We start from the raw sequence: 18,520 nt of genomic DNA on the forward strand, positions 1-18,520 counted from the left end.
GATAATAGTCGTGAAACGAGACTTGTTCCGGTGAGGACCGGCATTCATAGACACACGTTTCTAACATGTTCAGTAACTTTGTCAAATGAACACTCTTTGCACTCATGGTTCAGTTCAGATATTAATGTTACTTGAGTTTGTTAAATGTAACAGTATTATTCGAAGTTGTCCATCAGAGTAGAGTTACACGCCTCGTTATGCATCGTAAGCGCATAAATCAACATTATAATGCACCGCTACCTTCGGCTTTGCCTACAACTTCTGTCCTCACTTACGGCAAGCGTGCGTCTACGCGCCTATGGAAATCAGGAAACAACGTGCATGCTATTCTATGATCTCCAATGTTTTGAGCGCGTATACTAATTCAGGATTATTTATACCCGACTCAAAGTTGGTAAGGTAGTTCTGTTAAATGTTGATTGCGAATTCTGATAAGTACAAAGGCACTGTGCATTAATCACTGTAGATGCTGTATTGCTTAATCTCCTTAACATTAAGAAACTGTGTAATAAATTAATATATCGATCAGTTGTCGAAGCTTATATCTGTCGAAATATCTGTTTTAACGAGTAAATTTATCTTTTGGAAGATCTGAGAAGATAAAGGCTTATAAGCTCGATTTTGATCGTATGTATCTTAAACTTGTTAATTCTTGTCAACAAAAGTAGAATGTTGTATACAGTTCTGAGAATTAATTAATTCAGGACTTTTGCCCGTCGTAAGAGCTACTATACGATGTAGTTAATTGACCTTAGAAACTCATCTGGTAAAGATAGATTCTCTACTTGGAAGAAAATTCTCAAAGTATACGTAATGAAGCACATTTATACACGAGAAACGTCGATTTCTAAAATCGTATAAAAGAACGTTCGTATATTTTCCCTTAGCTTGCCAAGACAAATACTTTTGTAACTACCCTCTGTTTTCATACTTCTTCCGTTCACTTATCTCTATTTATGTATGTCATACTTCATCCATATTTCTTTGTCAAATGGACCCTTAGAAAAATCTTATGAAAAAAGGGAAGGTTGCTCAAAAAAACTCTTAAAAAATCCATGATTCCTATTACTCGAAGACAACAAGCTAGAAAACTCAATTCTATTGTAGTATCATGGACAAAAAGGCCTAAGGGATATCGGGTAAACCATAAACAATGTCGCGAGGGCCGAGGCGTCGTCGGGTCCATCAATGTGTCGTCGATCCTTCAATTGAATAGTTTCGTAGAAAAGGCCTACGTGGCCCTGGCCACGAGTGTGGGCCTAAGAAAAGACAAAGGGATACTAGAACAGTCAGTGTCAGTGGAGAAGCCACAGAGTGTGAATGGAGGAGTCAGAGAGTGCGAGTAGCGTTGTCGAGATAGTGTTGCTAGCGTTGTCGTGAGAGTGTGGTTCGCGCGAGAGAGACAGCGTTGGATCCGTTGTGACGAGAGTTGCGAATTAACTATTGAATTGTCTAGATTATAGTACGTTATTGTGATTAGTTCACGTTAAACAACCATCGTTCTTCTGTTTAATCAACATTTATACAATCCATTCATTGTAAATAAATCATCATCAATAATAATAATATATATTACCGATACTACACTATAAATTATTTTCCTTCCATTATTTTTCGATCCTATCTGGTACTTCACCTCCATCACGAATACCATGCACAGAAGCATTAAAAGAGATCACAGATTACTTAGTATAACGGTCTGACATGAACTGATAATGTTTTACCAACCTAGTATTTTATCGAACGAACGATCTCGCAGAATTGCGATCGCCCATCGAAACGTATATTTTTCAGCGGCAAACAAACCGGTAATCGCGAAATCGACGTTCATGCAAAGAACCTGTTCAATCTGTTCTGTTGAAAAGCGCGCACTGTATTTTTACCCCTCCTCTTTTTTTCTTTTTTTTTTTAATGGACCAAGGGAAAAAGAGACCGAAATTGCTCGTAGGTTCGATTGACCCGTCACTGAAAATCGGTATTTCAAACTTTTATAACAGTAAAATTGTAATTGACTCGGACGATTCATTCATATACGCGATTAAGCGGAAAAAAGCTTCCAAAAGAGGAGGTTGGGAGGTGAGTCGGAGGGTCGAACGAAATCACATCGGTGGCGTGAACACGCAGCGTTGACTGGCAAACAGAGAGGACAGGTAACGAGAAAGTTGGGCCACAGTGGTCGGCTGCGTTTGAGGTTATCAGCCGGCATTATGCTTGTGGCGATGCATGCCACTTTCGCAGTGGCCGGCCGTAGTATCAGCGTAAACCGGTGTGCAGCCGTGGACGCGCGGTTTCATCGTGTTCGTGTCCACGTTGTAGCTGCAAGCGTTGGAGGTGCGCCACGCAATTTACTGGCGACATAATTATCTCTCGTGGGCTCGTGCTTTTAATTATTCCCCACGGTCAGGGAATTACAAGAGTGCCGCTAATGCGCAATCAGGGACACACACTACTTCCTACCGGCTGTACATAATTTCCATTTCGTTAGTTCGATGCTCTTCAACGTCTCTGATCGACGAACACCGAAACACAAACAATTTCTCCGTAATGATACTTCGATAGAGAATGAGCATAGTCTTTGAGGAATTAAGTTCGAATCTCGTTAAAATCACAATGGAAACTTTCTCCACGAGATCTGTTCTGTATACGAACCAATATAGATCTGTACTATACCCTCGTTTCCACGATGTTCTGAGCCTAATACTGTTAATAGGATTAAACACAATAATTCGAGGAACTTCGATTTCAGACTGAGTTATCCATAAGTTCTTGGTCCAACGGATTTCGTTGTCCTAATCCCTAGTTCCGGTTATGGTACATCTGCATATATGTATGCTTGACTTGCTTGCACCAGATTACATCGATAATTGTTGCATTTATGAAATCTTGACAATGATAATCGAGATAATGGCAGAACTATTGTTAGTCTCGCTCATTTTCTTGCACGAGATTATAATATCTTATAAACGAATAAAGTTCAATTAATTTCTTTTTTCAAGAGGTCTTTTTTTCAAGATCTTTCCAGAGAAGTAACGCTATCGTTGCTTGTGTTATTACCAAGTGAAAAGACTTTCCTTTTTCGTATCGATCGAATCGTTGTTCAAACCGCAGCGTAATTCTCAACGCTCTAATACCTCTATCCTGGCTTCTTCATTGTTCGCTATCCGTCGAGCACAGCAGCGATACGGTGACCAATAGCAGGCGCTGCGTCGCGTTTCTTCACCACTAATCACGCGCACGTATTTCAAGAAAAAGAACCAGGTCACGATGCCTATTTTCCAAATTGTCATTCAGCATCTCGTACAACAACCTAAATGCTACGAGATCCCTTATCCAAGATCGAGACATCGATCTGAAACGAAATACGCGATGCAGAGTATTTGTTACCTCTGAGAAACGATTAAATTTCAAATGTTGCGTGTTTTCTGTTACGCAGAAGTGTCTGTTACACGCGAAGTCATTTATTCATTTTGTATTCGTAAAAAGTAAATTCGTGAAAGCTCTTACGGAAACGCGCAAGTCGATCCGTCTATTTGAATAGACACTTTCAACTACAAATCGACACGTAACATTTCTCCGGTGATATCAACGGGACAGCGATTTATTTCCAAGTGCATCGTGGCACGAGTTTGTTTCCAGGTAGCGATAACATCGGCGGAAGCGCCATAAATAGAGGCTGTAACCTGCCGGATAGCTGCACCGTTGTTCGTTGTCAAATGCGATCGACAAGAAATTCCGAGGGTGGCGAACGTTCTCAGCCGGAAACCGAAGGTAGGCTCCCCAAAGAGATATAAGATGACGATTTATGTTCACAGTTCGAGAGCGGGCCTGCATTATTTTCTGGGGCGCGGTCGTGACAACCAGTCAGAAATTTTCAGCTTCCAGAACAAATAAAAACTCTATCTCATCCCTGACTTTCGAAGCACCCACCTGCGACTTGGCCGCTTTCGCGAAATTGAACGAAAACGAGTTCGCAAGAGAACGTCGACGTTCTCCGAATGCAATGGAGAGATTCATCATGGATATTTTAACAATCCAGGAAATATCTGATGGTATTCCATCGATATATTTTATCCGCGAGCTAACGATTCTACTACTACTACTCCTGGTAATATCGTGTACCTGATTGCTAATATTAAAATATACATACAACTGTTGTATGTGAAACAAATAAGCTAAATACATACCTGTTAATATCTACAATTATCGAAAATATCTGTGATTAAAGATTCGCAATATTTTGTAGAATAATTAGCTTACAATAAAGTGGAAATATCCAAGTGATAATTTTTCAATCGTAACTAGAGCACAGAGAACGTTGTCTGATTAATGACATAGTTTTCTCCTTCGCTCAAATAGAAAAGAATAAATTCCAATATACTTCAACGATCACAATCAAGTGTAGAAAAGTTTTCTTTATAGCGAATAGCTGCAAACGATACTCAACACTTAAACTAAGAAAAGTTGACGAACGAAGGGCAAGTGTGACATTTCGTGCTATACATCGTCCCTATTGGCCAAAGTATATAATTGGTCAGGCTGAGCGTCACGGAAGGTCCCGTGTAAATTGTTCATGGAACCGCTAAAAGGCCTGGCAGATATCACAGCAGTAAGGAGTGGTCAGAGCGTAGGACGGTAACGTTTAGACATAGAGGCCGGGCTTAATTAATTGGCGAGCACGGCAAACACCGGTCGCGTGTCATCCCCCGTATAACCGTGGGTGCACGTAAGTGCAAATGCATCTACGATTGCAATCTAGCCGGGCCAGGTGGCCAGTGTGTCCTGGATGTAACTTCTGCCGGCAGCCGCGACAGCATGCATAAATTCACACATGCCCGGAAACACGCGCATTTGCATACGCAAACGCACGCGTCCGCGAACTGCGCTCAGTGTAATCGTATATGTGACGCAGTGCAGACATTCAGACGCGAGGATGATACGCTCACTGGCCAGACTTGATCAATCGCGTTCCCGAAATAAACAACTATGAACCGAGCGCTGATGAATTTGTTCGTTTCAATAGAAACGCCCCTCGCGATTCACCTTCCCTTCTTCTTTTTTCTTTCCCTTTTTTATTTCGCTTATTCGTTTCACGTTCGTGAATGAGCATTCTATTCGACGATAACAAAACGAACGAACGAAAGATCGAACAAAAGTGTTATCGCGAACGAGAGAAAGAGAAAGAGGCAGAGACAGAGAAATAGGAAGTGGAAAACTCGTAGAAAGCACGGATGGAAAAGTGGCGACGGTGTTTTCACTCGTAAGCCGTAAAGCCGGCGCTTGGATATAGCCCGAAGGAGCTTATCGCAACTACTTGCCGCATAATGCGAAACGCTCGTTGGAAACGGACTAACGAACACCTCCGAAAGTTCGTTCGTTACCAATTCTCCGATTGGCTGCAGGGCTTACGAGAAAGCCCAAGAAGAAAGACTTCCAGTCGAAAGGAGAAAGGAACGGGTCAGACACAAGAGAAAAAAAAACCGCAACGAGACCAGGATACAAACTATGAAGAGTCTAAACTATGAAGTCGTATTAGCCCTCTCTTCCAGTGGTTGCGCGTCGAGATATTGGAAAAGTCATTAGGATCCGCGCCGTTTTATTGTGCTTGGAGTATTTTAAGTGCTAACGCCAGTCCACCACCACGTACCTTCGTTTCTGCCTCTCTCTGCCTAAATGGCGCTAACAACCGAAGATAAGTGCCACGATTCTCTCGTTACCGTTTTTCTCACGGGAACGAGTGTTGTTCGAAACGGAGATGACTACTCGCTAAACCGTATGATTCTTTCGGTCTCTGTAACCTGTCACCTCTAACGTATTACGCTATTTTTCATAGTGATTTATTCGAGAATAAGTTTTACAGTTGCTTAAAGAACTGTCGACCAATGATTGATACGAAGAACAAACGCAAGTCCCCTATGTAAAAGTTTGAAAAATGCATAAAAAGTGGAAACACGTATTTCTGACATTGAGTATTCGCGTACCGAATGCGCGCATATATCTAGGCTACCGAATGAATAAAATATTGAAATGGAAGCGTATAAAAGCAGCTTGAATACGAATAAAAAATAGGTCAGCCGCTAGTTTCCGATATCACTGTAACACGCTTCCAAAATTACCAACGCAAACTACCCGACGTTATCTCCCATGGTAATGGCCAGTTTTTTATTATCATCCGGCTGGCTCTGTCACTCGACATTAACCCGTAAAAATTCATTTGTATCCGAGAGCACTTAGCTTAATCACGGGGGGTATTCGTCTTAAACGGCTTCATATTTATTCATGGACCCGTCTGAAAAATGCTCCGCTCCAGCTTCTCCTTGTCGGACCCTCGAGCATCGTTTCATCCCCTAAAAAATGCCTTCCACGATATCGAGCATGATCTTTTCCTAGTTTATGTTGCGCGTTTTCTATCATCGGAGACGGCCAAGGCTAGATAAAAGCTAGAAAAGTAGAACGAAACGATCCAACCAGGCGGATTCACGGATGGAAGAAGAGGGAGATCGTCTTATCACCGAAAAAGGACACGTAGATGTGCGCTTGTTGTGGTTTCTTCCGCGACTGTTGCGTTTACAACCGCCAGAGGCTTAAAAAAAAAAAGAGGAAGGGAAGCAGGCGAGCTGGTTTAAAGCTGAACGAAGACGCATTAAATCGCGAGCTTCCAAGAAAGCTCAACAACAATGCCAGCATGGAGGATTAAAAACAAACTCTTGCCCCTCAAGAAACGTCCCCCGAGGTGCGTTTCGAATTTGGAAGACGCTTCAGCTAAGGAAATCCTTGCTCCGGAAGACAGCCATTTTACAAATGGATCTGGGTTTCGTCCCAGGAAGAACAATCTCCCCATTTAATTATTTCAGGACAGATCGTTTAAATATTTGTGAATTTTTCCAATTGTGAATTTTTATCAAATAGTAAAATTTTACTAAATAATAATACTAAGTTAGTTGAATACTAAAGAGAATTAAGGAGAAACGTTCAAATTTCTTTCTAAAGAGGATGAGACAACGTCAAACCTCGTACGTCGAAGAAATTTTGGATCGTAACTGAAATGTTGCTCTATCTATCTTAATCATTGGATATGTAAGTAATATAGTCTTTATAAAAATTATTCGAAAGATACAAACGAGAAATTATAGGGTTATAAAGAATGAATAAATGACGCGTCAAATGTCTTAAATGCTAAGACTTGGTAAACTTTTAGCCAAGCTTGAGCATCGGCGATAATTCAATAATTGAAACGGCAAAGGTGTCAAAGTAACGCGAAATTACAGGCAATGACGAAGCAGAGTATAAATCTCTTAATTCCGGCGACAGACGAATGGTCTATGGACGTGTAACGAATGCGGAAACATAACCAACTACAAAGGTTTGAGACCGCAACGTTAAGCCTCGACGCTTAAACTACACGTCTGTTCCCTTTCTTTGCCTCTTTTATAAATTTCAGCCCATTATTACCCGTGGAGTATCGCGTTTAAGAAAAATTCCTATCTTTTTTCTTCTGAACGAATACAAAGGCGAGTCCCTGGTACAAAGGGTTAAAGCACGAAATTAAAGCTTGACGATTTAACCGTGCGTTTATTCGCCGCATTACGGTCCCTTCCTTCCTTTATAGTCGACTCTCTGAAATATGGCAGTCAAGGAAACTTTTCACTGATCTTAGATCTCCTCAAAGAAACTACGTACATTCTGCGGATCATTCTCGTAAAATAATAAAATGAAGAATATATTCTCGTGAAATTTCATACTTTTGATTAAAGAATGTTCATCTTGATAGTTAAATTGTGCTCAAATTGCGAAAAATATTTGTGCCATCGCGATACTAGTGAATCGTGTCGTAATATGAATAACACTCTGACGAAGTGTTAATTTCGTTGGCCTGTTTCAAACGATTATCCTCTGCGAGCAGTCGACAAAGATGGTTTGCGGTCCTTTGGATACAGAATTTTTCGACACTCGTGCAGGGCCCCGTTTAAGTGAAAAGAGTTCATTCGGAGTCAGCCAGAAGGTTCAAAGATTAAAGCCACTCTTGAACATCAAAGGCGGACCTTAAAATGAAATCCGAAAAGAGATTGTGCGAACTCACTCTCTTATTCAATTCACCGCTCGCTTCTTGCCTGTAAAAGAGAACAGCGAATTTAATTTTTCGTCTGCGCGCAGGAATCCAATTTTCTACACAGCCACGTCATTTCGCGAACCTGATCTTCCGGCCCGACTCTTCGATGGTCGCAGAAAAATTCCGCCCTATAGAAAGCGAGTTTTCCCGCCCGAAATCGTCCAAAGACAATGGATAATCCTTCATCTTGGGTATTAGTTTGCCCCTAAGCAATAGCGCGAATAAGTGTAATCTTTTAATACTGCAGACAATCGTCGAACTTCTCGGATAACAGTTAAAGTTACACCATTTAATTGAGAAGATAATTACACGCAATCTGGCAAATTCTCTGAAATACAGACTTCTAATTTCTTCTTAAAAGAGGCTGGATATCCTGGGGAACAAAATAAAACTACAAAATTCTTGAGTATGCAGTGTAGAAATTTTCAACACGTCTCAGATCGTTGAATTTCAAGCTTTTGGATCCTTCGTATCTCTTAAGCTTGCATTCTTTCCGCAGTTTCATTATTTTTTAATTGTTTCCCCTTCCATTCTCGCAACCTTGTAATACGTACGCGAAGAATAAATACGTAATGAAACTAGTCAACTATCTCAAGAACCACGCGATGTACGGGAAGACTATCCTCGAGATGCAAAAGGTGTTAGAGAACATGATCCATCACGGATGCTCCTCGCGAGACCATCCGGCTAGTTGGCAAGAACTCGATGGAGCGGCGAAGAAGCGGAACATCGACTGGAAAGTTTGCGCAGAGAGAGGGTGAAAAGTTAATCCCCTATCGGAGGGGCCGTCAAAGGATCGGTCGGGAGGCGGAAGTTTACGGAATGATTCAAACGGGCCGGCAGCGGAATCGTAAAGTTCCGTGGCCCTCGAAGAACCATTGACCTCGTGCTTATCGTTTCTCCAGAAGGCAGTAGCGAGCCCTCCAGGCAAGTTATAAAATCGAATGGTTCCTGTTCCCGCTCGTCCCGATGCAAGAAGATCGTATCGCGGTGGTGCGCCATATCCAGAAACGAACGGCGAGTATGGCAAATGGAAATTAAAGTTTAAGCTGGTTCAGATACCGAGTCACGCTCTGATAATACCTAGCCGCAAGCTTCGCGAACCAAAGATAATTTGGTCCGGCAACATGGATCTTTCAACGACGGGTCACGCTTCCACCTTTTAACCCTTTTTCCATTCGGTCAACATTTCTCGCGGTAAACTTGGCTATAACCCTTCTCGTGAATAATTATTACGTAACGACGGATTTAGACGTTTTAGACATTCGTCGCGGATGATTCGTCCATGGTAAATGTAACAGATAAAAGATATATTTATACATACCACTTCGATTCGTTCAGCGAATTTCTAAAATTACAGCAACTAAAATAGCAAAGGCTGGAATCGAGTTAATAATAAATTTTACCTTTAGAGAAGATCCATTCGAAATAACAAAAGTAGAAATTAGCTCTACTCTTACGAATAAGAGCGTAAGTTCGCCAGAAGATACGACAGGGAACGGAACAGATGAGAACAAGTGAACGATGAACCGAGTGAACAAGGATTCGAAGGAGTTTATTAGGAATAGGTCTAGCTATAGATATGTCGGAGATGAAAGAATATCGGGGCTTTCCTTTTGGAATGTTGGGAAGAACCTCAATACCCTAGTCCAGACTTTTACTATAGCTATACTTCAGTATACGTCACATTCGTCATCCCGTTGACCGTGGATTCGTTATCCAGCCTGAATTCACTGTCATCAACATCTCGACCATTCGATCGCCGCTATTACTTGTAGCCTCTTGTAATAACCACATTTGTACCAATAAATATCAGCTATAACCGCGATAGCAAATTCGAGTGAAGGTTCGCCAAATGCCCAAAATTCCAACCTTAACCCGACAGATATAACATGAAAATTCTAGAGTAAAAGATCGAATGTAAAATTGGTGGAAGCAGCGTAATTTTCCAATCTGTTAATTACACCGTACATAACTTTCAGCAGAGGAGTACAGAAGTTTAATTTCGAGAACGACGTTTACCATATTTCGGAGGGAAACAAAAACCTGATGGACGTAATTACACTCTCGTGTTCGGGATTAAAAAATTCCAACTTAATAACAACGCCAGCCGGTCATTCTTCTCCTTCCCTCTCCTGTCTACCTGTCAGTTCACCCTGTAGGATCCTCCGCTGTTGGTGGATCACCGTGACTTTGATTTATTACAAAAATGACCTGACTCATCGACGAGCGTGCTCTCTTAGACTTACATGAAGACGTTTTAAACGGAAGAATGGATGGAACTTGTACTACGGTGACAATCAATCTTGAACACAATCTTACATCCATGCTAATAGCATCCTGAACAGAGATTCTGCGAGATTTCTGAAAATTACATTCGACGTGTTAAATTTCAAGCTTTTCTTCTTGAGACGGAAACGGTAGACTTGCATCTGTATCAACACCTCTCTATAAGCGCCAGGAGTTTACCAGCAGAATGCAAATGCACTGTCGAATACGATACATGATTGGATGATATTTTCGTTCATTCCTCTGGAATGTCAATTCAGAGGGTTACAATTTTTGTAGCGATTAAATCGCGATTCCAGGCAGGCAGAATTTACGCCAAAACAAGATCGTATTCATAAATCGCGATCCCTGGTAATCGCACAGCTCTCCCCGTTGCGTTACGAGCAATAAAAGGCTAATGTAACATAAATCAGGTTTTATGCAAATATAAACCGTTGTAATTCCGAACGTTCTCCCGTTATATACCGCTGGGAAGACCGGCTGAAATTTTTAAATCTAATCACATTATCCCCAGTTACGACCTGAAAAAAAAAAAAGTATGACGCGATGTTATAAACCTTTTCCATGTTTGCACACCGCAACGATAAGGAATTCTATTTCATTGTTCTGCTTTTACTCTAACGAAATTTGAAATTCTGACAACCACAGTTTCGCTTGCTGACGCTTGGTACTCCGAACGAGAAATTTCCGAATCAGAAGGATGGAATCGCATTCGTATTCGGCGAAGAATATCGAATTACAGAGCGTCCGATATCGCGATTGAAGACCCTACAAGTCGAGAAACGCTATTCAAAGGGCAGGGAACAATAGCTACCGAAACAAGAGCTTCGCGGAACGGTTGTCCGGGCATATAGTGGAATTTTGGCACTGCAGTGATGCAACAACGGTTGGTAAGCGAAAAAAAACAAAAGCTTTCTCATAAATTCCAATTTGGTTGTCGACGCCAGGGATGGATGTTCTACGTCAGCGGTGGAGAAGGGGCTTGACCAGGGCAGAGGGTCGGTTAGCTGGAAAGCGCGGAAAGGGGTAAAACTCCGTAATATCTGGGGGATGTTGGCACCGTTCGATCGTAGTGGGTGAAAAAATCTGACAAAAGAATCACTGCCCAACCGAATACGGCCCGTTTGTTGATAAACAATGGACTGATGATTTATCGTTGGTTTATCAGTAAATCGAATCCATTCGTCATTTATCGGTGGCTGGTCAGCATGCATGCTCTTCCCTGTGGCCGACAACGACTGAACCGGAAACTGCTAACTTTTTCATCGACACAGTGGGTATTACAATATATATTTAAGAAACGAGCCTAAAGTCGACATAGACAGAATTCACGTGTGAATTTATCATCTCTCTTTGTTGATGCTAGTAGTGGAAATTTGTTTTCGAAATAAAAACGCGTTCTTTGATAGCTTACCGAAAAGAAAACAAGACAAAAGATAGAGATAAGCTCAGCTTCTCTTATACAATTATAAAGATAGGATTAAAGTTTATTAGACAATTGAGATTGATTGCGACAATCCTAGATTTGAAATTAAATCCACGATTGTGTCCAGAATTTTAAAAGGCATAGAATTTCAAAAAGCATGGGGTCTTTAAATAAATATTAATTTACAGAAAAAGATACACGAAATCTTAGTAATATTTTTATTAGAATGAAGGATATTTCCGGGTAAAGTCAAGTAATTTTTAAGATCTCGATAGGGAAATTTTAACTTTCGTTTGTCATGCGAACGTATATAACTTTAACTCACAAAGGAGTCTTAACATCAATCTTTCCTAAAATATGGTAACCCTAAATAGGGCATACAAATTTTTGTTATTAGTCGAAAATGCTACTTCTACAAATCAAATATCGCGTGACAAAGTTAGAGATCAAGTTTCCGCCATTCATACATACGATACGTATTATCAACTTAATCTGTCTCGACTATAGTTCTCGTTTCGTGCGGGAAGGAATATACGAATAAAATCTTTGGAAAGAAGATTTCAAAGAAGGATCGGATAATTGTGACGACGCGAATCCTATGAAATACGAGTCAGCACTCGTAACAGGGTACATGTGCGAGACACTCGGCATTACTCAAAGCACAGTGCACAACATACGCGATGTGAAACAACACAAAGTGAGTAGTGCGCAACGTGGTACACATTGCATAGTGTATGAGACACCAACCACTACTCAGAATATAAAGCATAATATGCCAGGCCGAAGATAGCGAGCAAAGCTTTCTACATCGTGTGTGGTGTACAAGACTTCAATTATTGATTAAATCATTTCACGCTATTGCCGACTTAGCAAGAGTCACAACAATAAAAGGACTGCCATAAATATAAAAATAAGAAAGACAGTCGTACAAAAGTGTGTCCATTACAAAATGTTAAAAGCCTTTAACCCAAACTAATCGTCATATTTAAATCAACGATATAAATCAAGTAGATAAAGCTATTCTTACTTGGACATGAAAAATCTCCGCAATATTGCAGGTATCGCGACACACATTTGTACGCTTACATTAACTCGTAGATATTTGTGTTGCACCGACGTTTACTCAAGAGAAGCGCGCATTCTCCAAGCGCGTCCAATAAACGTCGACAAATATTCACTCGAGCTCCTATGGGTAATTTCGGATCCATTTCACGATCCATATAGCAGGACAACCCCCTTGCTACGCATCAATCGATAACACGAACAATAATCGTTCGGACATAGCTTTTCGATTGAATTGTTTGATTAAAGCGCTATGACAAGAGAGAAATAAACTCGTATCGAAATGTTTCGCGACGCGAAAGATAAACGATCGTTTTCAATCTCTTTTGGTGCGCGGTGGAATTTCCAGGGAGGTGCGATTCAGCAACGGAAAAATATCGAGAAAACTTGGAACTCGATATCCGTGCGCCACGGTTAGAATAAACGAACTTTTTGTCCGAGACGGCGCGACGCGTGCTCCGCGACTTCATCGCCCGGCAAAATATTACTTCGGAAATTATGGCGTTTTCTCTCGGCCTCGCTCGCATGCTTGCTCACGCCCTTTGGCCGTGTCATACGGCTGCGGCCACTTTTACGGCGCGAAAAAGTACCACAATGAAAAAACAAAAAATAACGACACCGAGCGTTCGCCGCAGATGAAACGCTACGCGAGGAAAGAACGAGCGCCGGAGAAATTTCAGACCGACTGCAAATCGCGGTTGAAGTTACAGCGGTGCGCTCGTAAAAATGGCAACGGTCACCGTTTCTTATTCGTCGGCCTCGTATCGCGTCGATATAGAAATACAAGTTGGATTAACGGCCAACCCTTCTCAGATTTAACGCGCACCGCTCTATTTCACCCCCGCGTGTTTTATGCGACTTTCAGTACCTTTTTTCCCTTCCTGCGTCGCGCTTCTTGATACTTTCCTCGTCGTTTTCTCTTTCTTCCGTGCTACGACCAACTTTCGTTTTCTCTCTCTCTCTCTCTCTCTCTCTCTCTCTCTCCCTCTTCGCCAATGACGAAGTGGACGCAGAAGTATGTTCATTCGGAGGTAAATAAATTAATTCAGAGAAACTTCTTTACGGTCGGATATAAGAGAATTTCATGTAAGTCCAAGTTATTTAATACCTCATTCGAACTTCCACTCTAAGTTCGCTGATAATACCTTATTTAAGTTCCCTCTAATTTACGTCGTAAAGTGAAAGAAGATTCCCACTCTCGGTGGAGTTTGCCATGTTAATTGTCAATAGATCAGAAAGGAAAATTGCCGCATTGGCATATTCGATTTTGCTTCAATGATTTCAAGGAACGAGTAACGTACGTACGTGAAAGAAACAAGCCATATAGAGAGTGGAGAGCTACGAAATCGTATTTCTTATTTTTCGAATGGCCGCGAATGAAAAGAAGCAGCATAAATCGAGCATAAGCATTGCCTTCCATGTAGAAATCCTGATGTTGCTCGAAACGTAAATTTTTTCCCACTGAAAACTCAGCATCGAGACCAAGCACTTTTTTTAGATTTTTTAACGCAACGTTTTGACCAAGGAGATCTTCACGTGTTTCTTTTGAAAAAGTGAGTCGATTGTGTCGATAAATTTTAAGTAGTCGAGGGAAAATAAACGTAATACTATAATACACGCAATGCGTAACGTGTTGGATTATTCTTCTTATTTAGCTTGCCAGAAAGTAGAACAAAGAACGTATCGGAAGATAGACTTAAATGCTCTTAAAGAATCGTATGCTAACCCTTCAATAACACGCTGTACAACGCTATAATATTTTCCTACGGTTAGTTTCATGCGATTTAATGTCATTACATTTAGTTACTTTTACACATGGCGTCCACTGAAACAGTTTTATCAGCTATCCGAGTTCTATAATGAGTTTTCCATCCTTTAATTACACTTCTAACGCAAGTACCGTATATGTTTATGCATTTATGAGAAATTTCAAAGTGTAAAAATGTACGGAATGCGTATAGTAAAAATATACAAAATATCCAAAGCACAGTATTTATCAAGATATTTAGTGAACAAACTAATTTCCAGTTAGGTTTTTATTTCTTTATTCGTATTCATAAAAATTGAATTCGCATAAGAATTTGCAGTTCAGTCGAGGCGCTTGGTACCTATTATGACTGCAAATGTTGCGATTTCCTGTCACGTGAAAACTTCTCTGAATTGTTTTCCGTAGCGGTCGAATGTTTAATGCAAACGAACGTGACATGTATGTGACGTTGCCGAAAAGCTGTTACTTTAGGACTTCGTTAATCTCGTACGGCTAAAAGTTGGCCCACAGAGCGTGTATAATAAGTTTGAGCGTATGCAAAAGCCTGCGAAAATGCAAAAATATTTTGCTGTCTTTGACGTCGAAATTCGTTTGAACACGAGAAACATCGAGAAGGTTTTGGGACGTGATATTCGTGAAAACACGCAGCAACCAACTACGAGCTAGCATCGCAAACATCAAACTAATAAAATATGTTGGCACGATCCTTTTTCACCGGCGTTCGTGTAACTCTAAACTGTGCAAGCCCTCTCTACACTTTTTTCTGACGGCTGCATCTGGGATTAGAAGTATACAGCAGCACGGCGGGAAAAAAGCATTTCGCATGCAACCACGTGTAAAAAGTACAAAAACGTCCAATGGTGCCTTTTAATTAGTCGCGGGACTCCCGCGTTTTCGAAAAAGATTAACCGGCAAAAAATCAAAATAATCCCCAGAGAAAAATATTTTTAATCTTGTAAAAAATTTATGCGCCGCATTGCACAAATTAAACTCGACCGCCACTCTAGAGACTGGCAGTCGTTTTCAATTAACCAAGACCATCGTGTTCGCGGTTTCAAAACAATTCGTTTGCTAGATATTAAACGATCTTGAAAAAAAGCCTTTTTCTTCCTTTCTCCTACCCCCACCCTTCCCCATCCTCTCTCTCTCTCTCTCTCTCTCTATCCTTTTCACTCTCGATAAATTTTTTTAAATCGCAAGAGATAATTAAACGAGGGGAATAAAAATCATTCCAAACAGCGATAGGAATGAAACTACCGATGAGTCGCAGCTGGAAGCGCCAGGAATACGGCTGTATACATATATTTCTACGTAAACTGAATATTTTGTAAATGCTAAAATAGTCGAGCTTCCGGTAAATATCGGTAGCCGGCGGAAACCGGGCGAATATTTTAATTTGCAGTCGTGTGTACCATAACACGTGTCACAGCGCTCGCAACCATTGTTAATGCTTAATCGTGTGCGGAAACCGGTCGATAAATTTTCAAACAACGTGTAAAAGAGCCGGCGTAATTGTAACCACGAAACCATGGCGCTCTTTGATTTAGTGGAACTTTAGCTGAATGCGATTCAAACTATCGACGAGCGTTTACCATTCGCAACGATGGACGATCGAAAAACCGATTGACGAAAAGCTGACGAACCAAAAGGGCTTCTTCGCATCACAATTTTCGAGCCCGCCATGTGAAGATGGCATGCGAAGATTCGCGTGACTCGCAAGAATTGCAAACTATACGAGTGGGACACGCTGGTATCATCGATTTTGAAATATCGAAGTTACGTTCCAGCTGAAATTTCCATGCAAAACACAGAGGAGGAATGGGCCCAGGGTTGTTAGAATTCGAAACGAGGCTAACTCATATTTTCACCAGAAGTGCTATCTCGATTATGCGGAATACAAGGGAACCGTTCGGCCGGAACGAGAAAAGAGAAGAGGAAGAGGGTAAAAAAAAGGAGCCATGGAGAATTCCGAAAGAACTTTCGCCGCGAAACTTTCACATCGGCAACTCTTATTTTAACGGTGGGTGAATTTTTCACAGGGAAACTGGTAAGGGAGAGGAAGAATTTCGTACGCGTACACGCCAAAGTAACTTCGTTCGCCTCGTGAATTCGTCGAAGTGGCCTGATAAACCTACGATGCTTGAACGCGTCTTTATTTCGCGAATATTCGAAAACTTTTACGCGATGCGTTGAAATAATTGGAAATAAAATTTATAACGTATGATGCTTGTTAATTCTTTTATCTGGCTTTCCTCTCCTTTTTTTCTATTTTTTTTTTTTTTTTTTTTTTTTAGGACGCAATTCATGAATCTCCTACTCTTGTAGTACCAGCCAGTAGTAGCAACATAAAACGCGTATAAAACTTTCACGTTATTCACTCTTGCACGTTACAACTGTGCTTCGTGATTATATCACATACCGTTGTACTATCCATAATTGAAATAGAAGAAGAAAAAAAGGATAGGGGTCCTGTGTCGATTAAATTTTCCTTTTCGCAAAAAACGAGCGGTCGGAATTCGAAGCAGGGCCAACGTTCCTCGTAAATTTTGTATCACGACCACTATTTTCCAAAGGTCCGGAATGGTAGTAGTCAGCCTTTGAAAGATACGATCCACGGTCCGAGATTTATGAAGGATGAGCAAAGTTATAACGGAGGTCAGAAAGTGGCTTTCTTTCGCGGCTAGGGTAGATCCGGCACTGGTACATAAACTAGACGACGTACGAGTTATTATGATTAAAAAGTATTTCATACGAGACTAGCACCCGTTAAAACCGATATAATTCCACGATAATTTCATACGGGCCTAGGTATCGTTACATTAAACGTTCCTACTCGAAGCGTTACCACGATAACAATTTCTTCTCCTACACGATTTTGTTCTGATATCGCGAAACTTTATGGTCTCAATTTGTGCAGAACGTTGCCCGTTACCTTGTCGCGCATGCATTATATTTCCTTCATCGATTTCACTCATAGAGACCTGACGTACAGTGGATTGTAACGCGATCACATTTCTAGTTTCTTCCTGGGAGCTACTGGCCTCCCTCCTATTTATAGAGAGAATAGAGACCGGTACGGATCGTATACAGTTCCATGTGTAAAATTACAATCACTCGATTGTGATGCAATCGCTGAAATCGCTATCCGAAGCAAGCATCATAGCAACAACGAATCTTGACCAACATTCGCTATCGAATCTCGATGTGACAGAGGTGAATAGAGGGAATACAAGCGGAGAGTATCATCGACAGGGTGCACAATATCGATTGCAGGACACTCTGGTAAACGGATCAGAGGGATCGTACCACAAGAGAGGGATCTCCGGATGAATTTCCAAATCTCCAAGGATATCGATAATCCTAGAATAATTATGTTGGTTCAATAATCAGCCGTGATATTACCGACGAGCCTGTGTCGAGCTTGTGTCGTTGTTGTTCTCTGTCAAACTTTTATTTCTTCTCGTGGAAGATCGTTGTCGCGTCGCGCCGGCACGCTCGTTAACTTTAATTAAATTGTTTATTCAACGAGCAAAGGTTTCCCTGGTTGGCGTGAATGCGTATGGCTATAGGTACGACTGGCGATAATGAAAATACACCTGAAATGGTGCTTTTAAAAAAACCGTTCCAACTTGATTCTTCCGCGCCATCGACGGAAACGAGGGAGATGCTTGAAAGGGGTTGGCGCCCCATAAACGCAAGATGTTTCGTCCGATTTAATCTGTGCCTTACTTTCTTTTTATGGTCCACGTTCTCCCTTCCCTTCTCCCTCTCTGTCTCTCTTTTTTTAAACCAGTAACACGCAGCATCGCAGGACGCAAGCACTTTCGTCGAACATCAATCCGAACTTTTCCTTTTTGCATATTTTTGA

Source organism: Bombus vancouverensis, chromosome 13, assembly GCF_051014615.1.
Source record: "Bombus vancouverensis nearcticus chromosome 13, iyBomVanc1_principal, whole genome shotgun sequence".
NCBI lineage: Eukaryota > Metazoa > Arthropoda > Insecta > Hymenoptera > Apidae > Bombus > Bombus vancouverensis.